The sequence below is a fragment of the Uranotaenia lowii genome, chromosome 2, assembly GCF_029784155.1.
Source record: "Uranotaenia lowii strain MFRU-FL chromosome 2, ASM2978415v1, whole genome shotgun sequence".
Lineage (NCBI taxonomy): Eukaryota > Metazoa > Arthropoda > Insecta > Diptera > Culicidae > Uranotaenia > Uranotaenia lowii.
This window is the reverse complement of record NC_073692.1, coordinates 240,261,713-240,286,933: the sequence shown is the minus strand read 5'-3', so window position 1 is coordinate 240,286,933 and position 25,221 is coordinate 240,261,713. Positions and strand designations below refer to the sequence as shown.

The following is a 25,221-nucleotide window of genomic DNA, read 5'->3' as shown; positions in this document are numbered from 1 at the left end:
AGCCGCTTTCAAAATTCCATGCACCCGCTTTTTGTCAAACAATTCTTCTTTCTTAGTTTCCGTTTGAAAAACTACTAATACAGGAGCGGCATCTTTTTGATTGTTATTTCCGTTTAAACGTTTAACGCTGACGATGTCGTTCGTTTCCAGTTTACAAGCTACTAAATTTCCAATAGCAAAAATTTTTTCGCGAAGATTTTCATTTTCCGTTACTGGTAACCCTAAGATGATAGCATTGCGTGCAAGTCCCTTCCGATTTAATTGATCGAGCTCTAATTCAAGTCCCTCCAATCGCTTAGTTAGGTCGACGTTTTTTTCCTTACACTCCTCGATTTCTGTTCTCAACTCGTGGTTCTCGGATCTCAGCAAAGCTAACTCCTGTCTAAAATCCTCGAAACCGTTTGTTAGGCTGTCAAATTTAGCTGCCAGAAAATCTTGAGAAGCTTCGATACTTTCATTAGTTTTTTTAATTTCAGCTATCTGATGTTGTGATTGTTCGATAGCAATACGAACGTTGGCTGACTCGAGTCGCACTTCTCGGACACTTTGACCTAGCGCGCGAATTTCTTCAACTAAGACATTGAAACCTTCCTTTTTCTGGTGTTGCTGATTTTGCGCATTCAAACATTCCGACGAGCAGAAGAATGGTTTACTTCTAGCCCGAGCAATTGCGTTCCCTCGAAGTTTCTTGCATTTAAAATGAACCGATTGGTTACAAAAAGTACATTCAATGACACGCTCTAATTCTTTTTCAACTTGGTCGCATATGGCACAGATCACCGCAGTCTCATCATCATCATTTGAGCTCATGATGATTGATCACTTCAACTGGATAAGAGACACTCAATTATCAAAACAAAATTTGCGCAAAGAGAGTGAGTGACCAGAGGTTGGCATCAGTAGTCAATGACGATTCGTTGAAAACAATAGATGTTTTCGAGACGGTGTAATTGTATCGGCCAATTATCCGGAATTAAGTGTTTATAAATACCTCCGTTCCAGTGAGTTTTACCGTCGCCCTCAAACAGATTCCAGTTTTTTGCCTTACAGCTGCCGTTCCGAAGGTCTTCTACGCCGAGAATTTGCTTTTAGCAGGTAAATAAGCACTTCAATTTGGTTTTGAAAACTCGCTTAAAAACAGATGATTCAATCCAACAATCCAGTGCTGCCAATATGTCAAATAAAACGTTTCAAATGTAATCAAAGTATTTGGGGAACGTTTGTCGACAGCCAGGAAGTCTAGATCGGGGGGAAATCGAAAACCGGAAGCCGCTGAGACGACAAAGAGAGCTGCCGGTAGTTTCAAGCGAAACCCTAACCTCTCTCTCCGAGATGCCGCAAATAAGCTGGGTGTATCGTCTACAACCGTGCATGGAGCCAAAAAACGAGCCGGACTATACAAGAAACTTACAAGACTTACAAGAAAGTAGTGACTCCAAATCGCGATGATAAACAAAATACGACGGCCGAAGCTCGATCCCGGAGGCTGTACACGACGATGCTGACGAAGTTTGACTGCGTGGTAATGGACGACGAAACCTACGTCAAAGCCGACTGCAAGCAGCTTCCGAGACAGGAGTTTTATACTGCAAAAGGAAGGGGAAAGGTAGATATTTTCAAGCACATGAAACTGTCAAAGTTCGCGTAGAAATATCTGGTTTGGCATGACAATAGCCCAGTATTTCTCAATTGGGCGGAGTTCTGACGTGTTGGGAGGATGCTTGTCCTTGGGAATCACCTGCACGTTGTTGGCGGTGTTCCACTCCATGGACTTTTTACCGTAATGGCAAGATGTCAAATCCGTCCAAAACAGTACAGAACATCCGTGTTTCTTCAGGAAATGCAGCAGACGTTTATTCAAACACTCTTTCACGTAAATTTCTTGGTTGACAGTCCCGGAAGCTATGAAAATGCTGCTTTGCAAGCCACAGGTACAGATGGCTTGCCAAACCAGATATTTCTGCGCGACCTTTGACAGTTTCATGTGCTTGAAAATATCTGCTACCTTTCCCCTTCCTTTTGCAGTATAAAACTCCTGTCTCGGAAGCTGCTTGCAGTCGGCTTTGACGTAGGTTTCGTCGTCCATTACCACGCAGTCAAACTTCGTCAGCATCGTCGTGTACAGCCTCCGGGATCGAGCTTCGGCCGTCGTATTTTGTTTATCATCGCGATTTGGAGTCACTACCTTCTTGTAACTGGATATTCCGGCTCGTTTTTTGACTCGATGCACGGTTGTAGACGATACACCCAGCTTATTTGCGGCATCTCGGAGAGAGAGGTTAGGGTTTCGCTTGAAACTACCGGCCACTCTTTTTGTCGTCTCAGCAGCTTCCGGTTTTCGATTTCCCCCCGATCTAGACTTCCTGGCTGTCGACAAAAGTTCCCCAAACTCTTTGATTACATTTGTAACGGTTGATTTGGCGAGTAGCTCGGATTTTCGCGATGCGCGAGCAAAATTTTGATACGCTGCTCTTCTTCCTTGGACGGCATTTTGACAACTGAAGAGTGAATTCCAAAATCAAAATAGGAACAACATTCTACACACACACACACCTTCAAAATGAGGGGTGTTCAGGTTTTTTAAATGCAAAATTGGAAGAAATACGTCAAGTTGATATTGACCAAATTTTGACCTTATCACCCTTTACACATTAATTGGCCAGTAGTGGTTCTTTGGCCGATTTTCTTTGGTTCCCCTTTGATGATTTTTAGGGCAAAAAAACTGAACCTTTGAGCGCTTTGAGGAACCAACAAATCCGATTGAGCTGAAATTTTGCTCAGGTCAGTTTTTTTGGGCCAATCTTCAAAATGTATATGGTCGATATTCGAAATTCGACATGACCCATTTGGCTAACATAGGCTTGCCAGATATTTTCAGAAAAAAAGCGGGACATTTCACGAAAAAAAAGCGGGACACAGGCGAAAAAAGTGGAACATTTTGGAAACTCTTACAAAAACTTAATTGTGTAGCAAAACCGAAGTAATTCATAGAAAGTACACTAAGGTTTATTTTAAACGCAGATTGATTTTGCTCAGCTTTTCTTACATGATTTCTATTTACACGGTTTTTTGTCATATGCACCGTTAATTTCCACGGTTCTCGCGAATTAACACGTTATTTGAGAGAAAATATTTCAAGTAGAACATGTTAACCGCAGATTTGATACCGCGTTAAAAACCTTTGAGTAATTTGTATAAAAAATAAGTTTGTTTTTTTATTTGTTACTACTTTTTGATACTGTTTTTCTCGACATTGCCAAAAAAAAAATGTGTATGCAACTCGTTTTAAAACTAGATATTTTCATCAAGTATCGGAAAATGTACAGTTGATTAGGAAATAATCATCTTTTTACAACTTTTTGCATAAACAACTATTTCCTGTCTTAAAATCTTACCGTCATCTCATTGTTAACTAAGAAGCTACTCACATCCGGTCAATTTTGATTCTGATTCCATAGCCAAAAATCTGCATTCATGTTATGCAATCTTATTTTTTTTCTTTTCATTGTGTATTCGAACTTCGATTCCAAATTCCTATTCCGGAATCAGATTGTGAATTATAGCTCTGACTCATGATTTCTGATTTACATTTTAAATTTTAAGATTTTATATTTTATTTTCAAAGTAGTATGGGAGAGTGGGGAATCATGGGCCACTTTTTTTCGTTGTTCCATAACTTCTTTGTTATAAAAGATAAAATGAAAATAAAAAATGGTATGGTTTTCAACATTTTCAAGGTATCATAAGATATTTTTTTAGAATTTTTAATAAGTTATTTTCGCCAAATTCTGACTGTTTGAAAAAAAGCAATATTTTTTGGATTTTGAAAAATGGTGGGGAATCGTGGGCCACCATTCCAAATTGACCAAATAACATGCAAAGTTTATGAGTTGACCAAAATCTGAAATTTCATTATTCATTTCGTTATTTTAAAGCTATTTCAGATGATGAAATAAAAAAGAGAGCTGTGTATGATCGCATTGATTCCAAAACCTGACTCGCGAACGTTTTGGCAAAATTTTTATATAGGATGGACAAAATATTTTTCATAACTCTTCATTTGGCATAAGAAAACTTTACAGATAGGAAAAACGTATTTTAAGTTCTGAATGTGTATAAAAACATAAAAAAATAGGTGGTTCAAGATGTGTGGCCCACGATTCCCCACAAGCTATGATTTGCAAATTGGTTGCGTTTGTGTGACTTATTGATGTTTCATCAAAAATTTCTTTTCCACGTGAAAGATCATGACAAAACTAAGATCATAAGCGTATGAGCATATTTTTGTTATGCACTTTAGATTTCCCATCGATGAAACTAGCGGGTGTTTTTTTAATTGTGTAAGTAAATTTTTCTAACTTATTTTTGCTTGATAAATAAAATAAGCATATGATGCAGTCAACAACATATAAAAATATATGCTAACACAAAGCGACGACGATGACAGTTGGTTTGAGATTTTTATCTCAACACCCATCTGAGATATTAAAAGTGGCCCACGTTTCCCCATGGCCCACGATACCCCACTCTCCCCTACATAATTATGTTCATCAAATTATGTCGTGAGACGGTATACTATGAAAATACAAATTAATATGTTAAAATATATGCAAGGCTAGTATTTTGTATTTTATTATTATTATTAATATTATTATTATTTTAAAGTCACGTTCTTTTGGTCCGAAAAACGAACATAAATAAGAAATTGCCATTGCACGCAAAAAAAATCAACGAAAAGCTTTTATACTGTTACTTTAATTTATCGGCCTTTTCGTTGAAAAGTGATGTCCTTTTTAGTAGGGACATCTAAAGATAATGGATTTTTTTAAATAGATGGATAGAAGGTTAGATGGAATGAAAAAGGATGAAAATGAGCGGGTAGAATTTAGTTAGAAGCATAATCATCACATATCAAATTTTTGTTCCACAGCTTTTATACTTTTCAGTAAAATAGTTACTGAAAAAAGTTCTTTTACGTACTATTTTGCTACGCATTAATTTATTGATGAATCGTGCCGAGACAGTTTTCTCACCTACCTACATATAATTCGATCAAGCATTTATCACACTGCGAAATTTATGGCGAGCAGTTTAAATGAATTTCTATAGGCATTTTTCACCGTCCAACGCCTTTCTCTCTTTTCGATGCCATGCCCTACCGTAATGATGATGATAATAAAATACTATCATTTCTTGAGAAACTAAAGCAAGAAAAATGAAGAATAAAGTGATTCGTTCTACCCCACCGACGTTTTGCTCCTCAATCCCGCGCAAAAGGGCGTTAATGTCCTCAGATAAGCAACGCGACGACTTACGATGACGACGACGACGACGACGACGACGGGAAGGAAGGAAAAGCTCCAGAAACTTTCCCTGCGTGTATCCACGCCATGCGGAAGTTTAATGATTTCGTAATTAGGACCCTACGCCGATGCCACCCTCCGGATTTTCCTCGTAGGACGCGCCGGAAGTTTGGCTTGGTCGGGTGCTCACGCAAGGATTCCGGGGGATAACGCCATCGTCCGGAGGAAGTGTGCCTTTGTGTGAGTGTGTGTGGGTGTGTGGGGGGGAAGCAAAAACTGTCGCACCCTAGCTTCCTCGCAAGAAAAGGGTTAATTATCTGGTTTATGTAAATGAGGCCGTGCCCTGTTCTTTGGCATTTTCAGTTTTCTCCTGTGATTTTGATGGCTTCAGCCGCCACGCCGTTGAACTGAGCAAAGTCTTCCTTCCTTCTTTTGTGTGTTTTTTTTCGGTTTCCGGTTCTTCCTTCCTACGAACTGAGGGATTTGAAAAGTGAAATGAGCAATGTCAACCGACGAACTCCACTCTAAATCTATGAATTTGCTTTGCTGGTCGGGTTTCTTCCCGGCTTGATGAAGATGGATCTGTCCCCGTGGAGGGCTGGGGGAAAATGGGTGCCAAATACGTCGTCGTCATGAAAAATTAGCGCTATCACTTTGTCGTTTTTCCCCGGGGTGGGATACTATATTATCCTGATGGCAGTCGCCACATCCGGGATGTGATGATTGATGACTTCAACGGATATTGATTGCCGACACAAAAAGCTTCCCGATGTATAGAGGGATATTGCCGGGATACAATGTAATTTAAGCAGAATTTTATTGATTCTTTTTCTCTTTCGTAAGAAGCGTTGAAATTTGTATTAAATGAAGCTCTGGGAAAGCTCTTTCCGGCTACATGTTCATCGGATATTTGAGATGCCCTGAAACGCGCCTTCAGAGAATTGACAACAAATAATTTCTTTGGTACACATTTATTGTAAAAAAATCATATGCATTACACTTCCATGTGATATATTATATCGCTCGCCATATGCAATTCGTTACGTAAGAATTTACGATAACGTTTTTCAATATTTTGGCTTATTCCAAAGGATGATGCCTCCTACTATTTGAATAGGTTGTATCAATAAATTAATTCTGTGATCCAAAATGCTCTACTAAATATTAAACTTCGAGAGTACTGAGTATCTTTCGATTGCTTTGATTCAGTAAAACACTCTAACTTGAAGGAACAACCAGCTCAAAAGTTAAGACAATAAAATGAAGCCAAACCAGACAGTAAAATGAGATTTTCCATTCTTATACAACAAATTCTATAAAAAAAAATAATATAATGTAGAAATAGTCATTTAGTTACCATATTCCTCATATTAACATATTTTCTTCTATTTTTTCAGGTAAGTGCAATGAAAATTTCACATCAGATTATTGGTAAGAATATGTAAAACTGAAACTACTGATATGATACACAGAAATTGAAGGAGTCTACAGTATGAGTAGTACCTTCGGAATACCTTAAGAAAGTAAGATATTATTTATAAATGTTCTCTACTCTAACTGTAAAGCCATGATACGTTCTTTGGAAGACTTTAATCCACTCGGAGTTATTTTTTTCGCAAAAAATTAACAAAAGCTTAGTTTTCAATCATAAATCAACTTTTGTTCTACGAGAAACTACGAACTACGAAACATATTAACACTGGTCAATAGCTATATTTTTATAAAGTTTTTGTTAAAATTGGCCCACAAATACTTCAACTGAAATGCAAAGTGAATATTTTGCATATTTTTAGAATTGTCATACTTTCCCAATCATCATCTTTCCTTGCTTATTTAGGACTTTTTTTTTCAACAAATCAATCCAGAATGGTGGTAAGGTAACTATTTGATTTAACTGCCAATCATTTTTTGAGATAAAAAAAAGTTGACCAAGGATTTCTGAGGCCACTAAATTAATTATTTTTCAAAAAATAAGTTCATTTACAGTTTTCTCATGTTTTTAGGTTTCTTTTACCTGTTACTTTTAGCAACTGCTAGTCAACCAGTTTTCAGAAACAAGAATTGATAGATTAACAAGTTTTTAATCATATAGCGAAAAAAATGTAAAACCATTCGATGCGGTTTTATGACTATTTCAATATACCCCGTCTTTTGCCGAAAAATTTTCGAGTTAAAAATTTTTCAAGATTCAAAATATTCAAGGTTTTTCACGCGACCCACGACCAGAAAAAATCGAAAAAAAAATTTTTGCAGAAACATTTTCGAGTTTAAAATTTTGCAAGTTTCAAAAAAATCAAGGTTTTTCACGCGACCCCCGACCAGAAAAAATCGAAAAAAATTATTTTTTGCCAAAAAATTTTCGAGTTTAAAATTTTGCAAGATTTAAAAAAATCAAGGTTTTTAACTCGACCTCCGGCCAGAAAAAATCTAAAAAAAAAAGATTTTTAGCTGAAAAATTTTCGAGTTTTAAATTTTTCCAGATTTAAAAAATTCAAGGTTTTAACTCGACCCCCGGCCAGAAAAAAAAAAAGATTTTTTGCCGAAAAATTTTCGAGTTCTAAATTTTGCCAGATTAAAAAAATTCAAAATTTTTCACGCGACCCCCGACCAGAAAAAATCGAAAAAAAAATATTTTTTACCGAAAAATGATCGAGTTTAAAATTTTGCAAGATCCAAAAAAATCAAGGTTTTTCACGCGACCCTCGGCCAGAAAAAATCGAAAAAAAATGATTTTCTGACGAAATATCGCCGGGGTTGGGCACTAGAAGGTTAAGTGTCTATCAGTTCATTTCTAGGCGAAATAAATATAGCACAGCTTGACTGGTGATTGAGTTTGAATTTTATGGTGTGCCAGTCGGAAATTTTTAATCAAATTTGAAAAATCTAGGGTCTTGAAACGTTTTAGTTTTGCCCAAAAAGATCTTGAGTATTTTTCCGATTACAGTCAAAAACTCAGTCTTTAAATAACAGTTTTGACTGACTTCACTGACATGAAATTCAGAAGAAAACTCTGTCAATTTTCAGCAATCCCGATATTTCTTGAATTGTGAGTCTTATTTTGTAAGAACTTTCAGAGCGAGTAGCATGTACTATAAAGGGCTACTCTCGTATCAATATTAAATATAGTTTTCTTAAAAAAAAAACTAGTAATTGGTAAAGAAACCCAAATCTATAAACAAAATTACCATATTGGTAACGCTTGTACTCCCAGCTTACTAATGAGTGTTCACGAAAGAAAGTGGACACCTAAGGTTAACGATAAGTTTTTCTAACAAAACATAAAATAAGATTGAAATATCTTGAAATAGTATTAATTTCATAGGCATAAAAGCCTTACCCGTTGCGTTTATAACGTGAGTTTTTCTTAAGATTTTGTAACATTTTGCGCAATTTTGATGGTGACCTTCAGTGCAATTTTAGCTTTGTTAACATGCTTATCAAGGCGTGTTTTGTTTAAACGTCAGTTCGCGTGTTGAGGCACTCAAATATATCGCTTTTTCTCAACAAAACTTCCTTTTACTGGAAGTAGTGGATCAGTAGAAGAAGTATAGTGATTCAACCTTGAATCGGCAAAAAGCCTTAAGACATCATTGGTTGGGACTATTACGAGAAATGCAGAGCTCTGTAAGCAAGGTTGCCGGAAAAAAAATCTGTGTATTTGACAAAAACATTCCTCGAATTCTGTGATTTGAACGTTAAATTCTTTGACGGGTGTCTGTGACTCTATTTTTATGAAGTTCATTGGGAAATCATGTGAAACATGAAAAAATTGAAAACTTTCAACAATTTTCCATATTCTTATGAAGAGAGTCAGAAATAAAAAGTCGATAGAAATTTATAATTTTGTATGTATGTATGTATGATTTCTCCATTATTGGTAGCAAGGTCCTGCCTATGTCTGTGTGGCTTGGCCTTCGAATTGCTTCTTAGGCTTCCACGGCCGATGGAATTCGGATGGATTCGTCGAGGGAAGACATCCAACCTTTAGTAAACCTACAATGGTTGGCAATCCACTTCTCTTCAGATTTACCCTGCATCCAATCCCTCTGAAATAGTTATTATAAATAGTTCACTCGAGCCATGCCGAAGCGAATGCAACTTTTTCAACATGTTTCATGTGAATTAAATTGAACATGATTTTAACAGTTTTAGCTTCTACATTTACATTATAACAATAAACAAACATCCAGCATCCTTTTGCATTCGTGAACAGCTTAAAATCGAACGAAAAATATCCTAAAATCGAGAAACATTTTCTTCTTTAAGGTTATTAAAAAATGTTAGAAAAAAAACCCAATTGACACACCATATTATGCAATATGGTCTTATACCGATGAATCGACCTTGATTTGCTTCAACGTAATCCAAGTGCACATCTTTGCATATTTTTTCGTTGTGGATTCGTTTGGAATACCACAAGGAAGTCATTTAGGCCCTCTTTTTATTTTCTTTATGAGCATTCGGTAGCATGTAACTCATTAGCAAATTTTTTAGCGACAATTTCCACTTTTAAAAGAAATGGAGAGTTCGGCCTCTTTTTGCAAAATCAAATCTTTATGTGCTTCAATATTTTTTAACTGGTACTCTTCCCAAAACTAGTAAAAAATGCGCTCTGTGTTTTATTGCCCAATAAAATACTTTAATTCATAAACTTTTAACTTATATTTTGCCCGTTAAACCAAATCATCTCACTATTGATTGTTCTATTAGCTGTTTTTCTAAAGAATAAAAATTCAAAATTTACATATAGCATTTAGTACTCCCCCAATCAAGATAGTTTTTGTCAGTATTGTCGTTAATTTTTCAGCATATTGAAGTGAAGCAATGATAAAATTTCCTACAAGTAGAAGTTGAAACTATGCTTTTCACTTAGAAATAGAAAGAAAAACTTGTAGTAGCTTTCCCTCGAACACATTCCATAAATTAGTTGTGGTAGAAAAATAAACTACTCACCACACTACATCACTACAAAAGAAGTAGCATGAAGCAATTTAGTTCACCCTGTGGCCAAAGGAAGCAACACATGGCCCACATACACACAGACGCACAAATAAACAGCAACATACATACATACACTGAGTGCTCACTATACGCTAACTAACAATTCAGCCAGTCAGCCACATACTATCTAGCTTGAGAGCAAGCAGCAATGAAAAGCATCCTGCAGCAGCCAGCCAGCCAGCCAGCAGAAATATGAAACAATGAAATATGCCATAAGACACACCGGTTCCATTCATCAATTTTCGGTCGGGCTGGGACTGAGGACAACAGGAGAGCGAAAAAAAAACCAACGCTCGTGTTCGAACGAGATCCCTGGAAGTCTGGTGAACAAGGTTTGCTTTCAGGCGACGACCACGCGGCCACAATGGCGTCCGATTTTATGCACAACATCCACTGAACGAACAAGCCATCACCGATAAAGAGACATGCTATCCTTGAAGCTGGTTTGTGGGGAATTTTAATGACTGAATGCACTTTAAGAGAAACTGGAAAATGTGATGCTTCTCTAAGGCAGTAAATCAAAGTTCGAAAAATACAAACTTGAAAGTACTAAAGACAGAAATTCTTTCAACTTCCATAGAACCGTCCACGTGTGTGTGACCGCCAAGTTTTCTTTTGATCGCGCCCTTGAACTACATAAAGAAGAACTACTGAACTAAAACCCATTGGTCAACTTTAATAGAACAGTTCATTTTGATAAAGTTTTTTAGCAGTTTAGATTTGTATCCATGTTGCTTCAAACAATTGATTGCTTTTACAATTCAAGTTGGAGTTTTCTTTGGAAACTTGAATAACTCTTCTGTTCCTGGCCAAACTGTTTGTAAACCTATTTAATGTGGTGGTGGCCTGTGGCGGACCATTCATTTCGGAACCTATGTAGATACCCTAGAACAGAACCAACAACAAACCAGACGCACAACTGCACATCATGAGCAGACATCTATCACCAAGAAACCAACCAACACAAAAAACCACTGCTGCCTGGAAGCTCCGCTGGGTTAATTTTGCTATTGAATTGAATGCATGAAAGCAGTAGTTGGTTTTAGTTGAACATGTTCCAGGGATTTCAAGGACTTTTGTACTTTTATTCACAGGAAAAATTGCAAAGCTTCAGAAGAGAAATCTAATTAATTTGAAACATACAATGCTAAGAATTTGAAATAACTTATTCAAATTCGCTTCTGATAGACACAAATTTAATGGCAAATCTGCTTCGAGATTTAACCAAAGTTATTCAGACAAGGGTACATTTTTCTGCCTCCAACCACCCATTAGTGCAGTAACTAGGATAATTGTTTGGCACCACATTTTATGCAATTAGTGAGGTGATTCACAGGGCCATTCCATTTTACATAGGAAAAAAAAGCCCTAAAATATTCAGGTTCCTTTTTTTGCGTCCCGAGGCCTCTAGGACGTGGGTCTCTTGCAATCATCACCATTCTGCCTGCTGCTAGCTGGTATGTGGTGATGTTATAATGCTGCACCACAGAAAACAATTTGAAAAACATCACGCTTGCAACTTACTTCCTCACGTACGCGCTCGGAGGCGCTGGCTTTCCCACAATCATATCCTATTTAGGCACCGTGGGTTCGAAGTGTTCATTTAACCGTCAAAAACGAGTCAAAATGACCCAGGTTTTTTTTTTAAATGAACACAAACACATACAGGATCTTAATGAAACTTGATCTTTCCTCGAAGAGATTCCTTTTTCTTAACTCTAAGCGTACATCTTTCGAAGATATGATGGCAAGCATCTTACAAATGCTGAAACCACCAACACACAGAAAGTGTACTATGTAGCCGTGACTGGGATTCGATCTCATGCCCGCTGGCTTAGAAGACTTGAAGGCAATTCTCTACGCCACGGGCTGCAGCAGCTTGTTGAACTTACTGAAAAATCGGATTTCAAATGTAGTGAGCAATTACAACACTATCATAAACGCTCAATGAAAAAGGAAATTGATTCCCAAAACCGCCTTCCTATTTAAAACGATCACACAAATTTTATAAATGTAGGTTTTAAGAAACTTAAATTGATAAGATAACAACTATTTCAAGAAATTTTTTGAGTAGTTGATATTGAAGATTTTATCTCCTTTAAAACATTTTTTCGAGGCATAGAACGATTTAACTTATGCTTTGAAAAACATGTTTATCTTCTTTAAACTTTCGTAAAAATTCCCGTATTCTGCAGGATAGGGAAATATTGACTAAAAGAAATCTTCTATGTACATCTTTTTTTTTCGGGGTCGTACCCAAGGTTGCCAAAATCACAGAAAAATCTGTAATTTCACAGAATTTAGAGCAAATTTTCATCACAGAATCAGTGTCACAGAACACAGTATTTTGAAATATTCACAGATTTCACAGAATTTTTGGATTTTGAATGAATTTCCAAAATTTTAATTTTTTTGGCAAATTATAAATTTATATTTCTTGTAAACGAAATTTAAAAAAAGACACAATTTGTCAAGAATTTTCAATGAAAATAATGGAAATAGCATAACAGAAAACCATCATAGAATTTTTGGGTAAATTCACAGAAATTCTATTTTTCTTTTCATTCTCAAAAACACAGATTTTTTTTCGGTAACCTTGGGCGTACTCCTTGGTGTATCTTTTTTTTTAGAAGTTAAAACTACTCGCGCTTTTTGAAAAGTTGATCATTTTCAAAATCTTTGTAATATTCGCAATATTTTTTCCGTTTTTTTAAGCAAATCTCAAAAACATGAGCTGATACTGGAATAAATGTTATTGCAAAAATAGGATCAGCGTCCCAAAATTATTCAAAATAAGCTTGTATTTGTGAAGAATGTGAATTTTGTGAAATCGAATTCAGTTTGGTAATAAGAAGAAAGAAGATTATTCCCTATAAAAGGTGCATTTAGAGAACAAAAACCACAAATAAAAAATTGACATGACAAATTTTGGTTTAAAAAAAAAGATTTGACAGTTTTTTTTATTTTCGAATTCTCTTATTAATCAAAATGTTTGTTTGGGCTTCTACTTCTTTTTGCTCATTCGGTTGATTACCTCGAGTAGCAAATATCTGTCACATGGCTACAAAGTTGTCGATACGTTAAACTAGGATTTCATAAGTGTATTGTAAAGTTAAAACGGTTGGTTTATAATTCTAAGCTTGTATACACTTCATAAGAAAAACACCTTTCAAGGGCGAGGTAGGAGTTTCGGAAATTCAAGATTTAGATTTGAATACTTTAATATTATGGAATTGTAATTCTAAATTTACCACACAAATTTGGTAACGTTTTGTTAAAGTCATATTTTATCAAAACATGATATGCCCTTTGACCAGACTGTATTTAAAGTGATACGGGACGAAAATCCAAGCCAATTTTGAGGTCGATAAGAAGATTCAAGGCCGCTATATACTTTGTGATAAAACAACGTTAAATTTTGTTAGACTTTTAAAATCATCTTTTAAACACCAATGACAAAAAAAATCCTTTCTCCAGGAGGTTTTCCAAATTAGATTATAAATGCTTTATACAACCCGGAAGCTTAATATGAGCATAACCAAAATATGACTTAAAATAACGAGTTCTCGCTGTAAAATAAAACTCTTTTATTATTGTTTTACTTTAATTAATTATTCTTTTCATAGTGAGTTTTAACATTTTTTCATCAGATTAATGTATTGGATAGGATTATTAATACCTAAAATATTTCAAAGTATGAAAACGTTGACTAAATTTTCAGATCTAGACTCAACGAAAAAGATCAAGAGGTTGGAATTGGAAATTTTTTACTACAGAAAACAAGTTTGGTTTTTATTAATTCATTTTTTTTTAATTTTGCGAAAAATTGACTAAACTTCCTCAATAAACTTAAGAACCTAAAACAATTCAGCTGACCGACGACTAATTTTCATCTTTAAAAATTTTTAATCCGTAGAATTTGACAACTTCTTTTAAAATAACTCCTTTCGCATTAGACATAATATTGGGCCATCTAACCAACACTTCAAATCATTTTTTATACAAACAATAATGTAATCCCACGTGCCAGATTTTTAGGTCACTTCCTGTAATAATTTTTTTTTTAATTCTCGTCGATTTCCGTTACGACCTGAATATTCCGAGCAGTCACACAGAAAATGCGCCGAAAGAAATATAAATGCACTTCAAACTGTTGAAGATTGTCAAGAGATCAAAAGTAAATTCGTGTAAAAAATGTTTTCGATTCCAACTAGACATTTTCACCAAAATTGCCTTATTTTGAAGGAAGCGGCGAGCACAAACTGTTTTTTTTTTCTAAAAAAATCTTGCTTCATGGTTCCGCCTGTGGCCTCTTTCTGTGCATTAAAGGTAAAAAATGTTTGCATACATTCAGGGGTCTTTAGGGTTCAATAACCTGGCCAAATCAATTCTGAATATCAAAGACACCCCCTTTATGCAAACGTTTTTTTTTTCTATCGATGTGTAGAGAGCCCACAAGCGAACCCATGATGCGAAATTTTTAAAACGAAATTCAGGTTTCTGCTGTTTGCTAGCTTCAAAATAAGGCAACTTTGATGAAAATCTTGGCCACCTATGATCTAGAGCAGGCATGTCAAACTGGGGGTTCGCGGGCCGCATGCGGCCCGCGGCTTAGGTCAATGCGGCCCGCGTAGCCCCGTCTTAAATTGTCACAAAAAAAACATCACTGATTTTTATGTAAAATATTACTGCAAAAAAACTTAATCTGAATGTACCGATTTAATTGATTTTGGCTGCGGTCCTCTACGTCATAGAAAATTTTTAATGCGGCCCGCTCACCTAAACGAGTTTGACATGCCTGATCTAGAGTGTCCATTATCCGGCAATTTTTGCGTTCTTGTTGTTCGTTGCTTGTGTTTTTTTGTAGTCATGGGCTCGCAAGGCCCGTGGCTAACCCCACTATCTCGCAGGAGGACCGTCGTGATGTTGCTGTTTTGGGTCCCGAACACCACCAGGACGTTGTTGAACTCCGCACGCCGCCCCTGACATGGAGAACAGACGCGTACGAAGCCCCCTAACTCAGTCTGCATGCGACCAAAGCATCCACCGGGGTTGGGTACCCGATCTCCGCTAAGGTTGCTCGCACCCCAGCTAGCACCACGGGGAGGTAGAGAATCGGAGTTGCAGACAAGAGGTGATATGACCACTACCCGAGGGTTGGGTGTATGGGGTCTCGAGTTGCACATTGTCTACTTCGCTAGCCATTTTTGCGTTCTATGACTTTTATATACATATAAAGGATGATACGGTCAAAATTTGGTCAAGGGAAATCGCCTGTAAATCGGTGAGATCGTGTATTTAAAAAATCAAATTAAATTTCTTTTTCAAGTTTAATTAGTATGGGAGAGTGGGGAATCATGGGCCACTTTTTTTTTGTTGTTCCATAACTTCTTTATTATAAAAAATAAAATGAAAATAAAAAAATGCTATGGTTTTCTACATTTTCAAGGTATCATAAGGTTATTTTTTTAAATTTTAATAAGTTATTTTCCCCAAGTTCTGACTGTTTGAAAAAAGCAATATTTTTAGGATTTTGAAAAATGGTGGGGAATTGTGGGCCACTAAATCCAAATTGACCAAATAACATGCAAAGTTTATGAGTTGACCCAAAACTGTGATTTCCTAATTCATTTCGTTATTTTAAAGCAATTTCAGATAATGAAATAAAAAGAGAGCTGGGTATGATCGAATAGATTCCAAAACCTGGCTTGCGAACGTTTTGGCAAAATTTCTTATATAAGATGGACAAAATATTTTTCATAACTCTTCATTTGGCATAAGAAAATTTTACAGATAGGAAAAACGTATTTTAAGTTCTGAATGTGTATAAAAACATTAAAATCTAGGTGGTTCAAGAGGTGTGACCCACGATTCCCCACAAGCTATGATTTGCAAATTGGTTGCGTTTGTGTGACTTATTGATGTTTCATAAAAATTCCTTTTCCATGTGAAAGATCATGACAAAACTAAGATCATAAGCGTATGAGCATATTTTTGTTATGCACTTTAGGTTCCCCATCGATGAAATTAGCGGGTGTTTTTTTAATTATGTTAGTAAATTTTTCTAACTTTTTTTAGCTTGATAAATAAAAGAAGCATATGATGCGTATTTCAGTTCACAACATATAGGAATATATGCTCACGCAAAGCCACGACGATGACAGTTGGTTTGAGATTTTTATCTCAACACACATCTGAGATATTAAAAGTGGCTCACGATTCCCCATGGCCCACGATACCCCACTCTCCCCTATAAAATTTAAGAAAAATATTCAGTTAGGCTTCCGCTTTTCCAAATCCGAATTGCCGGGCCTCACGCTTAACCCCTGCCATCAGATTTTGTACAGCCACCTTGTCCACCTTCTTCGCCGCAGAAAGCCAGTTTGCCTTGAACTGCTGCTCGTCCTTAGCAGTTTTTTTGGTCTTCTTCAGGTTCCGCTCTGGCGTGTTGGGAGAGTTCTTGTCCTTGGGAACCACCTGCACGTTGTTGGCGGCGTACCACTCCATGGGCTTTTTAACGTAATGGCAAGATGCCAAATCCGGCCAAAACAGTACGGAACAACCGTGTTTCTTCAGGAAAGGCAGCAGATGTTTATTCAAACACTCTTTCACGTAAATTTCTTGGTTGACAGTCCCGGAAGCTATGAAAATGCTGCTTTTCAAGCCACAGGTACAGAAGGCTTGCCAAACCAGATATTTCTTCGCGAACTTTGACAGTTTCATGTGCTTGAAAATATCTGCTACCTTTCCCCTTCCTTTTGCCGTATAAAACTCCTGTCCCGGAAGCTTCTTGTAGTCGGCTTTGATGTAGGTTTCGTCGTCCATTACCACGCAGTCAAACTTCGTCAGCATCGTCGTGTACAGTCTCCGAGATCGCGCTTTGGCCGTCGTATTTTGTTTATCATCGCGATTTGGAGTCACTACCTTCTTGTAAGTCGATTGTCCGCCTCGTTTTTTGGCTCGATGCACGGTTGTAGACGATACACCCAGCTTATTTGCGGCGTCTCGGAGAGAGAGGTTAGGGTTTCGCTTGGAAATACCGGCAACTCTTTTTGTCGTCTCAGTGGCTTCCAGTTTTCGAATCCAGACTTCCTGGCTGTCGACAAACGTTCCCCAAACACTTTAATTACATTTGTAACGGTTGATTTGGCAACTTTAAGAGATTTTGCCAGCTTTGCGTGCGAGTAGCTCGGATTTTCGAGATGCGTGAGCAAAATTTTGATAGGCTGTTCTTCTTCCTTGGACGGTATTTTGACAACTGAAGAGTTAATTCCAAAATCAAAATAGGAGCGACATTCTACACACTCACACCTTCAAAATGAGGGGTGTTCAGGTTTTTTAACTGCAAAATTGAAAGAAATACGTCAAGTTGATATTGACCAAATTTTGACCGTATCACCCTTTAAACTTAACTTTATCAGCTTTTTTTTTCCTAGCTGATACGATGTCATATCACCCCTTAATGATGAAGTACTGCCTGTATTGACACGTTCTATATTAACAGAATGCTTTCAATACAAGGCACGTCATGTTTCTCGTTCATTTTTGAACTCTAAAGCTAACCCTCATTATAACAAGTGACAATAAATTTACTCATCCAAACCTGCTGTACACGATAATCAACGTATTTTGATAATTATATCCAAATATTGAAACTAATTGACAGCGAAAATAAGCCAACACGAATCCCGATTTAAACCCACCGTAAACCGTTTAACGCTCCACCTATCACTTTGTATGATAGCGAAAAGAGCAAATTTACAGCCACAGAAGAAAAAAATCCGCGTAATACAACACCGACACTCGCTCGGGTGCAGTTCGTTTTAATTACGCAAATTTATATCCGCATGGTAGGTCCTTTTGCGTTGTTCGGGCTGCGAGTTTCCACCACAGCCTGTCCGGGAAAAAGAAAAATCATTTGGAATTTTTTTTGCAACCCTCGACACTCACCCACCCTCGCTGCCGGATTTCCCATTAGTGTAAGAAAAGCCAGACCGGACGAGCGAGCAACCATATTGAAAAGCTCTCTCGCCTTTCTTTGTCTCGCTCATTAGAAAAGGATTCCAAGCTTACACTTTCTGTATGACACTTTTCTTCCGCCGAGCTGCCCCGATTCAGTGCCAGAGCCAACAATTATATAAACACAGCGCATTTTTCTTCCCGTACGCTACCTACTATGTGGGTGGGAGATAGTTGAACAAGTGTTAGTTTGCCCATCTTGCCCGAAGTAAGCTTTGAATTGAAAGCCTACTGCGAGCAGAAGGGGGAAAAGCATTGCGTTTAACAACAGTCATATTAATGGCACTCATGAGGAAGGACCTTTCGTGAATGCAGTAGGTAGGAGGTATCATTATCGCAAGAAGTGATGCATGGTTCTTTGTTAGAGACTTTGTGCACGAAAAAAATCAAAAAACATTTGAAGTCAACATAATTTTTTATTTTGGATTCTTTATTCTCATCTCTCAGTTAGAAAACATTTTCGATTTAAGATGTACAAATATATACATGCTTTTTTCAATGTCTAATGCCCAACACAATATGTAAGCAACGAGCTCAGTTTAGTTCCATGTTATGCTAGTTAATCTTCACGTCATTTTCGCCCGTAAACTCTTTCCGAGCGAAAAGGATAATGAAAGCGATGATGATGCTGCTGCTGCTTTTGCTGGTAGAAGTGCAGCAAACGGATCCTCGCTTACACGCTTTGATGGACAACACCAAAAGCTCCCATCATTTAGTCGCGCATTAGTGCTGATTACAAAACACCTCAGTTTTCCCCCTCGGCTCCGGTCGGATCGCCGCTTCCGGATCCGCTCAGCCGTACAAAAATGGCGCTAGCTCGCTGGATGGCTGGAACGCTGGAACACTAAAGTGCGGGCGTCAGTTTCGAAAGCTAACTTTGTTTGTGTTTGTAAATTAAATTCATTAAAAGTTTTTACAACTTTTCCCCTCGACTTCCTCCGGACTAGTTGTTTGGCCTTTGCTTGTTTGTGCTGTGAACTCTAGCTCTAGCTTTGCTGCCAGACAACTTCCGGGATCGGGTTGTGACCGGAAAACGGAAGGGAGCGGCGAAAGATTGGCGAGAAGCAGCTGCAACCCGATTCAACCTGTCACTGAAGTGGGAACAATTGTAAACGGATTTCGTGATTGTAGAATTTAAATAAATCTAAATTTGAACTGCTCTGTTGCACGGAGGAATATTGTTTGCCAGATTACGTTTGTTGCAAAATGGGGAAACCTGACATGACAGCCCAGCTGACTATTTACGTACGTTCGTTTCCATATGTTGCACTTCGATGGCTTCTGTCCAGGTGTTTTTAGGTATCCTGAACGATGGAAAATTTCAGGGCATTGTTAACAATTTGAGCTATTTAACTATATAAATACTCTAGATTGTTCAAAGTCCACATACTACCGAAAAACCACGAGTTCGGTTGATTCATTTTACCGACTCATTATTTACCGAACTTTCACAGTGCGTTCGGTGAAAATTACCGGTGGATCGGCTAATAAATCAGTTATTCGGTTCTTTTTACCGGTTGTTCGGTAAAATTTACCAAACATTCAGTAAAAAAAACAAACGTTCGATAAAACGACGGATTAATAACCATTTCACAGCTTGTTAGGTACATATTGTGGTATTTTGGTAAAGTTTACCGAACACCAGTTACTTGTAGATTGTTAAGTGAAACTTTAATGTTGCAAAGGCAATTGCAACTTGCCATAAAAACAGGCACTGGGTCATAAAATCAATCACGGAACTGATTAATCAACATCTATTTATATAAGAAAAGCGAATTTGGCAGGGTCTACAATCTGTATGTTTAGCATAAACAAACTTCAAGACGTTTGAAAATCGTTTTGAAGAAAAATATAGTTCAATAACAAATTTTAATCGTTGGGAAAATGACTATTCAGAGATAGGATGCAACCCAATTTTAGGCCTTTCAACATTTTGCTTTCATCTCTTTATTGAGTAAAATTTCAAGAGATTTTATTTCATTTTATATAAACATCCAAATGAAATCTTTTTTTTTATAAACACTGTTTATATACATTTAACTATTTAACTTATTCAACGGCTAATAAGCTTTATGTAAAAAATTTCAATGGATGCAATTTTCACATTTGTCTTAAACCGAATAATGTGCAATTTGGTATTTTAGGGCTTTTGTGTTCGAGTATTGTTCCAATATTTATTTTAAATAGAAGGTACTTACTTAATTTGAACAACAAATGTATTTTTAAAGTGTATTCAAAACATCGAGTAGATTAGCTCCTGATAACTATAAGAAACAACACCCTGAAATGCTTGGACTAAAGTTTAAACAACCAAACACGTTTAAACTCTAAAACCGTTATATTCCGTATCTTATTTTGTTTAATAAAAAGAGCTATTCAAAATAGCCCTATAAATTTGCGAACAAAATGGCCGAATGCTTGATTGCATTTAACCACGGCCAAAAGGTCAAAATGCCGAAGATGTAACATCACAATTTCAATGGTGATAAAAGTGTCAAAAACGCAACAGCAAAAAACTTTAATTATTTCCCTGACCGAAACCTCTCGAGCTTGATTACAAGATACGGTCAAATGAAAATCCTTTTTATAGGCAAGGAAAGCATATTTTGTTCGTCCCTGAGGACCGTAAAACGATTTCCAGTCACGTATCATCGAGATGGGCTCACACCAACAACAACAAAAAAAAAAGGATAGCTCACCTATGATGCCGAGTGATCAACGCCGAGTGACCTTTATCCGGAAACACCTTCATGTTATCCACATCACGACGAATGGCCGCCATAAACACCCCGAAGAGATGTGAAACCATAAGATCAAAGCAGGCTTCTTTTCAAAGCCATCCCTCAGTCCCTTGAGGCAAACTCATCAAAATCATCATAGTAGGTAAACCGTCTTCAATTTCATCTATGGTTTTGGGCCTTGTCCATCGAAGAAGGCTCTGGCCCTCTCAAATTCAAGATTTGTTAACACACTCACAGAACTCGAAAGGGAAGAATCCATCCGGATTCTCGCTTTCGTCAAATCATTTCCGGAGAGCTGCTCGAACACGAACGGGCATCCGGAAACCAATCCTAAAAAAGATCAACACCGCCTCGAGAGATCTTTCATCCTTCCTGCTTCTTGATTTAATTTAATTTCCTTCGGTTAACGTCTTAGCTATCCTTTCTGCCCACCCCACTTTCGGATGGACCAAGAGCCGGAGAAAACATCGACGACAAGGACCTTCCGGACAGCTTCGACGAAACTGGTTGGTCAGTTCCATTAGTCGGGACGCCCGCCACCATCCATCGTCAAACGACTTTGGCCAGGTAATTCAATCAAGAACCAAAACCACCCACAGCGCGAGCGGATTTTCTCGCCGAACAACTCGACCATCTCATCTCGGTTGGTTGGTCGTTCGGTCCGATTCCATCATCCTAAAGATCTCATTACAAATTCAAATCGATGGATGGGTTATCTATTCTCGGAATAACATTTACCTACCTTTACCCCGCCCCGATGAAAGATAAAGATATTTCTTCGCTTTCGCTCGCTCCCGGCGGCGTACGTCGTAGTCAGCGTGATCCGGAAGTAAAAGCTTGCATCGATATCAACTTTGGAATGGTTGAGAAAAATAAAACTAACGATAGCATCCGAGTGCTCTTTCCTACTAAGATGAATTTTACAGTCGTAAATACTCCCGGGGGCTAATTAAGAAAGGTTTATCTGAGAGGGTTTTTATTTTATAGAACCTTAGAAAAGCATATTGGAATTAGTTTCTGAGCAAGCATTATTCCAAAAGGAGCTTATATCTGACGTTGGGAATAGTTGATAAAAACGGAAATTCGGCAGTTCACTCTGGCTCATATTGCATTCTTCAACTGCCCTCATCTATGTATAAAGGCGTGTTATGTCTGTAAGTAACACATAGATTTGGAAACAACTGAATAGATTGAAGTGAAAATCGTCATGGAGGAGTTTTTGAAGCTGGGAATTGTTCCTAAGAAGTTTGAAGCCCCTCCCTCCCCTAGAAAGGAGGTGGGCACCATACAAACTAAGGGATAAATTGAGTCGAACTGAAAAAGGATGCTAATTTTTTAATAATGTGAATTTTGAAAAACTCGTGGGATAGTTTCAACAAAATTATTAGGTATGTGAATGTTTTTTGTGGAGAAAACATTTTGGTTGATAAAATTGCTTGGATTCATTCATTTCAGTTGCAAATATCTAAAAAAAATCGTAGAAATCATACTTATCATCATCAAAAGACGAGCGAAATCTTCTGGTATTGCTACCGTTTGAACCATTACCAACTTTTCAAAACTTATCACAAACTTTCAACCATATACGAAACTGAGAATTATGTAGTTTTTTATCTTATAGTAGGAATAAATATGATGCATTAATTTAACAAAATTTCTCAGTGATATCTCAGATTTAACGTAATTGATATTTTTACAATTTTCAAACAGGTATAATTGAAAATCTGAAAAAAATATTGTTTTTCTAAATTGGCTGTACGAAAATTTAAAAATACTATTGAATTGGACAATAGTCTGAGTCGATTTGTGGTTTTTTTTTTAAATTCTCAGGGTTGTTTAGCAGAAGAATTTCTTAAACACTTTTTTCACTCTTAGGAAAGCATAGCGTAAAAAACCTCAACAAATTTCCAAAAATTAAAGAAAAATCGCGTGTATTTTTTGATAAAATTTTTAATATTTAGAAAAAGTAAATCACAACAGTATTTTTAGTATTTTAATCGAAGAACTATATTCACTTGTTCAATTTCCTCTAATTTAAAGTTTCACTTGTATAAAGTTCCACCTATGACAAATTTTGCAATAAAAAATTGGAATTTTTTGCACCAAAATTTAGGTTTTTGATCCGATGCCCTAAGGAATTCAAAATGATCCAAAATGGACTAAGTCCAATAAAGATTGTAAAATTAAACAGAGAAATACAACAAAAAAGTAATAAGTAATTATTTAAAACAAAACAATTTTTTATCAAGAAAGCTATCTTTAGGAAACATTGAGCTCGGAAACTCAACCGCTGGCTTAAACCTCATCCGGTTTAGAGTGCTGTTTTGGAACTATTAAAAGTTTGTTGGCTTGTTTGAAAACAGTTTTTTCTCTATAAGACCCCTGATGAAATCATAATTTTTTTTTAAATTTGGCATTATCATTAAGGTAGTGATGAGTAAATCCCAGCAAAAACTCACCTGTTATCGCCTGTCTGTTATTGCCTCGGGTTGTCCCTAACAGATATAATAGGCATATTTAATAATTTGCGCAATTGTGCGCGAGGAAAATAGATTTCATCCACCCACCAGTCCCCCTTAACTAAAGCTCACCTGTGATATCGCCACCTCGGATCACCACTCTTCCTGCGGCACTGCGAGCCGTTACTCCTATTTCCTTCGGCACTGCGAGCCTGCACACAAACACTTCCTCCTTCAGCTCGTTCCGCCGAGCAACGATTTTGCAGGTAGTCGCGCAGCCGGGAATTTGTTTCCTAGGCGCGCAAAATGGTAACGACACTCCTTCGACTCCTTTCTCAATGACTCTGCAGCAACGCAACAGCAGTGACAGCCGACAATGGTAATTCGGCACTCGTGGCAGGAAACGCAGATGAATCGCGCCGCCGGGAATGATCCTGGGCGCACGTTTGTTCGGCCAATGTCGGCACGGCTCTTTTGGCCGAGGAAAACACGATCAGTCGCGCCGCCGGGATGATCCTGGGCACGGGTTGGTCGAGCTCAACTTCTTCGGCTCGTCCCTTTAAAAAACTAACAGCAACACAATGACGAAATCACCTACAGCCGCAATTCGGCTCTCGTGGCCGGAAACAGTGATAAACCGCGCCGCCGGGAATGATCCTTGGCACGCGTATGTTCCGCCACCCTTCTTCCGCTCGATAATGCCCGCACAGCGTTCGAGGCCGAAACTGAATGCGCGATACGTCGCGCCGCCGGGATTTCTCCTAGGCGCGCGAAATGTTCGGCTATATTGGCTCTCTGATAGCCCACACTGCAGAGCGGCACTGTCGGGTGGATCTTTAGTGATCTTGATACAAGTTTTCCCTCCTGCCGAATAAAAGATGAAAATTGACCGCACGGCAATCGGAGGCAGGCTGTTTTGCCTTTGTCACAGTCTGGCCCTTGGCCGGCTGCTGGTATCCGGTAAAACGGCCCTACAAGTAACCGCATCATTAGTACCTAACCTATAAGTTTAAATTGCGCTACTCACTTCTTCACGAAGGCTTTTTCCGGCACAATCTGTCGTCGGGCAGCACGGCCTGCTCCGGCACTTCTTCGTCTCACTCCTGCGAAGGAATTTACAAAATTATGTCGCTTTTCGCGATTAATTTTAAATGAAAAAAGCATACCTTATTTCGATGCTTCTTTTCCTTGCACGCCGACTGCACTTTTCACGTGCGCTTTTTTGTTTGACAGCTCTACACGAGCTCTTAGCGCCAGGGTGTGTCCACCCTCAATCAGTGGTCTGTTTTTGTGTGGGTTTTTGTAACCCGAAATTGAGTGCATGTAATACTGTTCATCCTCCTGATTCCTGGCTGAAAATCGCTTTAAATATCTTTCTCATCTCACTATTCAAAAATTTTCTACTACACGCTCCATTTTTTAAACCCAAAATTAAGTTGTTTGTGTTCAGCACTTCAGTTGCAGCCCTCAACTTTGAGTTCGACTGGGCAATCGCAGAAACTAATTTCTGACTGGCATATTCAAACCTAAGTTCGACAGCCGAACTGCAATTTGAACTTTCTTTATGCCTTTATTCGAAGCTACTCAAAATGCAGTTCGGCAGCCGAACTCGTTAAGTGCTTTCAGTTCAAAATACGCACAGAGGGTTTAATATTTAGTTCATTAGATCGATCTTATTATTGAGATTAGTTTTAGTTC

At 37.7% G+C, this 25,221-nt stretch overlaps 1 protein-coding gene and 1 long non-coding RNA gene across 5 annotated transcripts in view; one reads left to right on the top strand and one right to left on the bottom strand.

Moving 5' to 3' along the window:
• The window catches only part of LOC129747697 (hemicentin-1-like), a 633,328-nt gene that overhangs the window by 462,564 nt on the left and 145,543 nt on the right, over nucleotides 1-25,221 (top strand). The window lies entirely within an intron of this gene.
• Nucleotides 23,890-24,826, bottom strand: LOC129747700 (uncharacterized). Its single transcript, XR_008737557.1, has 3 exons — nucleotides 24,690-24,826; nucleotides 24,551-24,626; nucleotides 23,890-24,494 (listed from the first exon to the last, which is right to left on the bottom strand). It is a non-coding gene; the product is annotated as an uncharacterized LOC129747700 (long non-coding RNA).